Source organism: Schistocerca piceifrons, chromosome 8 (assembly GCF_021461385.2).
Source record: "Schistocerca piceifrons isolate TAMUIC-IGC-003096 chromosome 8, iqSchPice1.1, whole genome shotgun sequence".
In the NCBI taxonomy this organism is placed as follows: domain Eukaryota; kingdom Metazoa; phylum Arthropoda; class Insecta; order Orthoptera; family Acrididae; genus Schistocerca; species Schistocerca piceifrons.
Window position 1 is genome coordinate 47,958,743 of NC_060145.1, and position 7,820 is coordinate 47,966,562.

The following is a 7,820-nucleotide window of genomic DNA, read 5'->3' on the forward strand; positions in this document are numbered from 1 at the left end:
GTTCGGTTTTTCGTTTCAGAACGGTGTCTCAAGCGCATGGAGAAGATTCTGTTACAAGAGGGCAAGCTACACTGCTCTCTCTCTCTCGATAATGGGAGAACGGGTGGCGAAGGGACTAATGTGATTGGTTGCAACACAATGTGAAGGGAGGAAGCGCGGACGAGCGCAGATCCTTGTTGGAGACGCGTAAGCCGGGCCGGGTCCAAGATACGGCTGCAGTGCTCCGGGACTAATTCTGTTTCCAAGGCGCAATTGGATTAGCTTCAGCTTTCCGTCTCTGTGATCAAAGTGAACAGCAGGACGAGGCAAATATTTGGCGACGCATTGGCAGAAATGTGCACTCGCAGAGGTGTTTTCACTTATAATTCCTTCCATTATCCAACAGATTCAGGTTGAAGCTGTGTGTTTCACTAAGTCGGTGTATATAAGTTTCGGTACTTCTTTGACAGCTAAATTGTCGCTGCCCCCATTCTCTCTTCTGTGTTTCAGGTCGCCAGTGTTACGTAAATGTTATTATACAATTATTGTTTCTATTAATTGCCAATAGACCAGACTGAATAAAAGCTTGAACAAATTGATGTTAAAAACCACCAGCCGCGTCGCGTTTTCAGCACGTAAATACTTACTAGATGATTAGGTAGGAACGTTTACAGATAGAAAGAAGCACGCCTAATACAAAGATACTAAATTAAAATGTGTCGGACGAAGGAGAGGTCTTTTATTTAGACACAGACAGAACAACTAATGCAAGATTTCAGTTCCTATAATACTTACACAACTTCCCTTAAAAATGTTCGTTGCTAAACCGAGCGCTGTCTGTCGGTCCCTTAACCACTGGTTATCTATAATTACAGTGTTATTTTCCACCTATTTCAGCGATTTCTATTTATTTAATGTGCTAGTTATCTTCTAAGGGTATTGATGGGCCCCTATGAAACTATATATCTGAGATTTGAGCCAGTAATTTTACTTAAGGAGAAATGTGCTGCTCCATACCGTCCTTAATTTTAATTATGCTTCCACAATAATTGTAACCAAGCATGAGGCCAAGGCGAATTGGGCCAACAGTAGGTAAAGAATCTGATTTTTTAAGCGTCCGTCAGAACAGCGATGTTGGATAATGCGACGGTCGCTTCAAGCTGTGGACACTGGCCCCATTTTCACTACTAATTCTTACTGTCTTCTAGTCTGGTCCCTTTAATCCCACAAACCAACCAACCAACCTTACTGTCCTCTACAATGTTCATCGCCCCTCGCGCCCTTGCCCACCAGTTATATTAGGTCGCCTTTTATTACTTCTATTTCGCTGGACCATCCTATCGTTCGTAGTGAATGGAAAAATTCGCATTTCATTCCCACTTTCAAAAAGTATCGTGGAACATACGCATAAAGCTCTAGACCTCTACCGATGCTATCGATCTGTTGCAGAATATTGGACAACTTTCTATGGTCATGTGCTATGACAACACTGGAGACAAGAAATCGTCTCCATAGGAACCAACATAGTCCAGATTCTCGAGATTTTACTACCCTTAATCATTTACGAAATATTTGTCTTTTATTTAGGCAAAAAGACATATGGAAATTTACCTGGCCAGCAAGGGGATACAGAAATATTATAGATTTTTGTTGTTGTGGTCTTCACTCATGATTGTGGTTTGATGCAGCTCTCCATGCTACTCTATCCTGTGCAAGCTTATTCATCTCCAAGGAACTACAGCAAACTACAACCTACATCTTTCTGAATCTGCTTAGTGTATACATTTCTTGGTCTCCCTATACGATATTTACCCTTCACGCTGCCCTCCAATACTAAATTCGTGATCCCTTGATGCCTCAGAATGTGTTCTACGAACCGATCCCTTCTTCTACTTAAGTTGTGCCACAAATTCCTCTTCTCCCCAACTCTATTCAGTACCTCCTCATTAGTTACGTGAACTATCCATCGAATCTTCAGCATTCTTCTGTAGCAGCACATTTCGGAGACTTCTGTTCTCTTCTTGGCTGCCGGCCGGAGTGGCCGAGCGGTTCTAGGCGCTACAGTCTGGAACCGTGCGACCGCTACGGTGGCAGGTTCGAATCCTGCCTCGGGCATGGATGTGTGTGATGTCCTTGGGTTAGTTAGGTTTAAGTAGTTCTAAGTTCTAGGGGACTGATGACCTCAGCAGTTAGGTCCCATAGTGCTCAGAGCCATCTTCTTGTCTAAACAATATATCGTCTATGTTTCACTTCCATCATGGCTACACACCATACAAAAACTTTCAGAAAATGTGTACTCGATCTTAAAAATTTCTCTTCTTCAGAAACACTTTCCTTGCCGTTGCCAGTCTGCATGTTACACCCTCTGTACTTCGACCACCATAACTTATTTTGCTCCTTAAACAGCAGAACTCGTTTACTACTTTAAGTGTCTCGTTTCCTAATCTAATTCCCTCAGCATCACCTAATTTAATTCGACTACTTTCCATTATCCTCGTTTTGCTTTTGTTGACGTTCATCTTACATCCTCCTTTCGAGACAGAACTGCTTTTCCAGGTCGTTTGCTGACTCTGACAGACAATGTCGTTGGCAAACCTCAAAGTTTTTATTTCTTCTCCACGGATTTTAGCTCCTACTCCTAATTTTTCTTTTGTTCCTTTACTGCTTGCTCGAATATACAGATTGGTTAACATCAAGGACAGGCTATAACCCTTTCTTACTCCTTTTCCAACCACTCCTTCCCTTACATGGCCCGCGATTATCATAACTGCGATCTGGTTTCTGTACAAATTGTGAAAAGTCTTTCGCTCCCTGTATTTGACCACTGCCATCTTCAGAGTCGGAAAGAGATGATCCAGTCAACATTGTCAAAATCTTTCCCTAAGCCTACAAGTGCTTAAAACCTAGGTTTACCTTTCCTTAATCTAAGATATGTCGTAGGATCAGTATTACCTCACGTGTTCCAACATTTCTACGGAATCCAAACTGATTTTCCCCGAGGTCGGCTTCTACCAGTTTTTCCACTCGTCTGTAAAAAATTCTTCCTAATATTTTGTAACCGTGACTTATTAAACTGGACTTTCGGTAATTTTCACACCTGTCAACACCTGCTTTCTTTGGAATTGGAATTACTGTATACTTCATGAAGTCTAAGGATATTTCACATGTCTCATTCATCTTGCGCAGCAGATGATAGAGCTTTGTCAGAGCTGGCTCCCCCAAGGAAATCAGTAGTTCCATTGGAATGCTGTCTACTCCCGGGGCCTTGTTTCGACTTAGGTCCTTCAATGCTCTGTCAAATTCTTCACACAATATCATATCTCCCATTTCATCTTCATCTACGTCCTCTTCCATTTACATAATATTTTCCTCTATAAATTCGCCCTTGTATTTTTTTTTTTTTTTTTTTTTTTTTTTTTTTTTTTTTTTTTTTTTGTCATCAGTCTACTGACTGGTTTGATGCGGCCCGCCACGAATTCCTTTCCTGTGCTAACCTCTTCATCTCAGAGTAGCACTTGCAACCTACGTCCTCAATTATTTGTTTGACGTATTCCAATCTCTGTCTTCCTCTACAGTTTTTGCCCTCTACAGCTCCCTCTAGTACCATGGAAGTCATTCCGTCATGTCTTAGCAGATGTCCTATCATCCTGTCCCTTCTCCTGATCAGTGTTTTCCACATATTCCTTTCCTCTCCGATTCTGCGTAGAACCTCCTCATTCCTTACCTTATCAGTCCACCTAATTTTCAACATTCGTCTATAGCACCACATCTCAAATGCTTCGATTCTCTTCTGTTCCGGTTTTCCCACAGTCCATGTTTCACTACCATACAATGCTGTACTCCAGACGTACATCCTCAGAAATTTCTTCCTCAAAATAAGGCCGATATTTGATATTAGTAGACTTCTCTTGGCCAGAAATGCCTTCTTTGCCATAGCGAGTCTGCGTTTGATGTCCTCTTTGTTCCGTCTGTCATTGGTTATTTTACTGCCTAGGTAGCAGATTTCCTTAACTTCATTGACTTTGTGACCATCAATCCTGATGTTAAGTTTCTCGCTGTTCTCATTTCTACTACTTCTCATTACCTTCGTCTTTCTCCGATTTACTCTCAAACCATACTGTGTACTCATTAGACTGTTCATTCCGTTCATCAGATCATTTAATTCTTCTTCACTTTCACTCAGGATAGCAATGTCATCAGCGAATCGTATTATTGATATCCTTTCACCTTGTATTTTAATTCCACTTCTGAACCTTTCTTTTATATCCATCATTACTTCCTCGATGTATAGATTGAAGAGTAGGGGCGAAAGGCTACAGCCTTGTCTTACACCCTTCTTAATACGAGCACTTCGTTCTTGATCATCCACTCTTATTAATCCCTCTTGGTTGTTGTACATATTGTATATGACCCGTCTCTCCCTATAGCTTACCCCTACTTTTTTCAGAATCTCGAACAGTTTGCACCATTTTATACTGTCTAACGCCTTTTCCAGGTCGACAAATCCTATGAAAGTCTCTTGATTTTTCTTTAGCCTTGCTTCCATTATTAGCCGTAACGTCAGAATTGCCTCTCTCGTCCCTTTGCTTTTCCTAAAGCCAAACTGATCTTCACCTAGCGCATTCTCAATTTTCTTTTCCATTCTTCTGTATATTATTCTTGTAAGCAGCTTCGATGCATGAGCTGTTAAGCTGATTGTGCGATAATTCTCGCACTTGTCAGTTCTTGCCGTCTTCGGAATTGTGTGGATGATGCTTTTCCGAAAGTCAAATGGTGTATCGCCAGACTCATATATTCTACACACCAACGTGAATAGTCGTTTTGTTGCCACTTCCCCCAATGATTTTAGAAATTCTGATGGAATGTTATCTATCCCTTCTGCATTACTTGACCGTAAGTCCTCCAAAGCTTTTTTAAATTCCGATTCTAATACTGGATCCCCTACCTCTTCTAAATCGACTCCTGTTTCTTCTTCTATCACATCAGACAAATCTTCACCCTCATAGAGGCTTTCAATGTATTCTTTCCACCTATCTGTTCTCTCCTCTGCATTTAACAGTGGAATTCCCGTTGCACTCTAAATGTTACCACCCTTGCTTTTAATGGCACCAAAGGTTGTTTTGACTTTCCTGTGTGCTGAGCCTGTCCTTCCGACAATCATATCGTTTTCGATGTCTTCACATTTTTCCTCCAGCCATTTCGTCTTAGCTTCCCTGCACTTCCTATTTATTTCATTCCTCAGCGACTTGTATTTCTGTATTCCTGATTTTCCCGAAACATGTTTGTACTTCCTCCTTTCATCAATCAACTGAAGTATTTCTTCTGTTACCCATGGTATCTTCGCAGCTTCCTTCTTTGTACCTATGTTTTCCTTCCCAACTTCTGTGATGGCCCTTTTTAGAGATGTCCATTCCTCTTCAACTGTACTGCCTACTGCGCTATTCCTTATTGCTGTATCTATAGCGTTAGAGAACGTCAAACGTATGTCGTCATTCCTTAGTAGTTCCGTATCCCACTTCTTTGCGTATTGATTCTTCCTGACTAATGCCTTGAACTTCAGCCTACTCTTCATCACTACTAAATTGTGATCGGGGTTATATCTGCTCCTGGGTACGCCTTACAATCCAGTATCTGATTTCGGAATCTCTGTCTGACCATGATGTAATCTAATTGAAATCTTCCCGTATCTCCCGGCCTTTTCCAAGTATACCTCCTCCTCCTGTGATTCTTGAACAGGGTATTCGCTATTACTAGCTGAAACTTGTTACAGAACTCAATTAGTCTTTCTCCTCTTTCATTCCTTGTCCCAAGCCCATATTCTCCTGTAACCTTTCCTTCTACTCCTTCTCCTACAACTGCATTCCAGTCACCCATGACTATTAGATTTTCGTCCCCCTTTACATACTGCATTACCCTTTCAATATCCTCATACACTTTCTCTATCTGTTCATCTTCAGCTTGCGACGTCGGCATGTATACCTGAACTATCGTTGTCGGTGTTGGTCTGCTGTCGATTCTGATTAGAACAACCCGGTCACTGAACTGTTCACAGTAACACACCCTCTGCCCTACCTTCCTATTCATAACGAATCCTACACCTGTTATACCATTTTCTGCTGCTGTTGATATTACCCGATACTCATCTGACCAGAAATCCTTGTCTTCCTTCCACTTCACTTGTATATAGACCCATTATAGACTCCTTCCACCTTTCTGCTTTCCCTTCTTTGCTTAGAACTGGTTTTCCTTCTGAGGTCTTGATATTCATACAAGTTGTTCTGTATTCTCCAAAGGTCTCTTTAAATTTCCTGTTATGTCCCACTATGATACCCATAGTGATATATGCTTATTAATCCCTACATTTGTCCTGTAGCCATTCCTGCTTAGCCATTTTGCACTTTCTGTCAATCTCCTTTTTGAGACGTTTGTATTCCTTTTTGCCTGCTTCATTTACTGCGTTTTTACATTTTCTTCTTTCATCAATTAAATTCAATATCTCTTCCTTTACCCAAGGATTTCTACTAGCCCTCGTCTTTTTACCTACTTGATCCTCTGCTGCTTTCACTATTTCTTATCCTACTGTATTTGTTTCCCCTGTTTTTGTCAATCGTTCTCTAACGCTCTCTCTGAATTTATCCACAACCTCTGGTTCTTTCAGTTCATCCAGTTCCCGTCCTTAAATTCCCACCTTTTTGCAGTTTCTTCAGTTTTAATCCGCAGTTCGTGACCAATAGATTGTGAACAGATTCCTCATCTGTCCCTGGATATGTCTTACAATTTTAATCCTGGCTCCTAAATCTCTGTCTTACCATTATGCAATCCATCTGAAACCTTACAGTGTCTCCAAGCCTCTTCGACGTATACAGCCTTCTTTCATGATTCATAAACAATTGCTGCTATGATTAAGTTATGCTATGTACAGAATCCTACCACGCGGCTTCCTTTTTCATCCCTTACACCCAATCCATATTCACCTACTACTTTTCCTCCTCTTCTTTTTCCTGCTATCGAATACCAGTCCCCCATGCTATTAAATCTTCATCTCCCTTCACTATCTGAATAATTTCTTTTATCTCATCATACATTTCTTGTACCTCTTTGTCATATGCGGGGCTAGTTGTCACATAAACTTGTGCTACTGTTGGCTTCGTGTCTATCGTGGCTACAATAATGCATTTACTGTGCTGTTCGTAGTAGCTCACCCGCGCTCCTATTTTTTTATTCATTATTAAACCTACTTCTGCATTACCCCTATTTGGCTTTGTATTTATAGCCCTGTATTCACCTGATGAGAATTTTTATTCCTCCGGCCACTGAACTTCACTAAAAATCAAAACCCCATCCGAAGAGGAAAGACATGGATCCTTCCAGTCTATGTCGTCCTGGATAAGCAGTCGGTATGATATCGTGCCTGAAAATTACAAGAATGAAATGATAATTAAATCAAGACCCTAAACTGTCGACAAATGTTGATATGCATGAACGGGGCCAGTTGAAAATGTGTGCCCCGACCGGGACTCGAGCCCGGGATCTCCTGCTTACATGGCAGACGCTCTATCCATCTGAGCCACCGAGGGCAGAGAGGATAGTGAGACTGCAGGTATTTATCCCTTACACGTTCCCCGTTAGATCCACATTCCCAACTTAATGTCCACACACTACATTCGTAGTGCCCCTGCCCATTACACTCAATACTCGCGGCACACAATCCTACCGGGTCCCGTAAGAGTTCGGGCAATGCGTGTGCATCCAACACAGAAGATGAAGGTCAATGGCCAGTTAGCCTTATCTGTATGAAGATTGCGAGGGTTGCCGAGAAAGTAATGCACCGCATTTTTTCA

At 41.5% G+C, this 7,820-nt stretch overlaps 1 non-coding gene across 1 annotated transcript; it reads right to left on the reverse strand.

The window, feature by feature from the left end:
• Positions 1–7,482: 7,482 nt before the first annotated feature.
• Positions 7,483–7,557, reverse strand: Trnat-ugu. Its single transcript has one exon. It is a non-coding gene; the product is annotated as a tRNA-Thr (tRNA).
• Between the last annotated feature and the right edge of the window lie 263 nt (positions 7,558–7,820).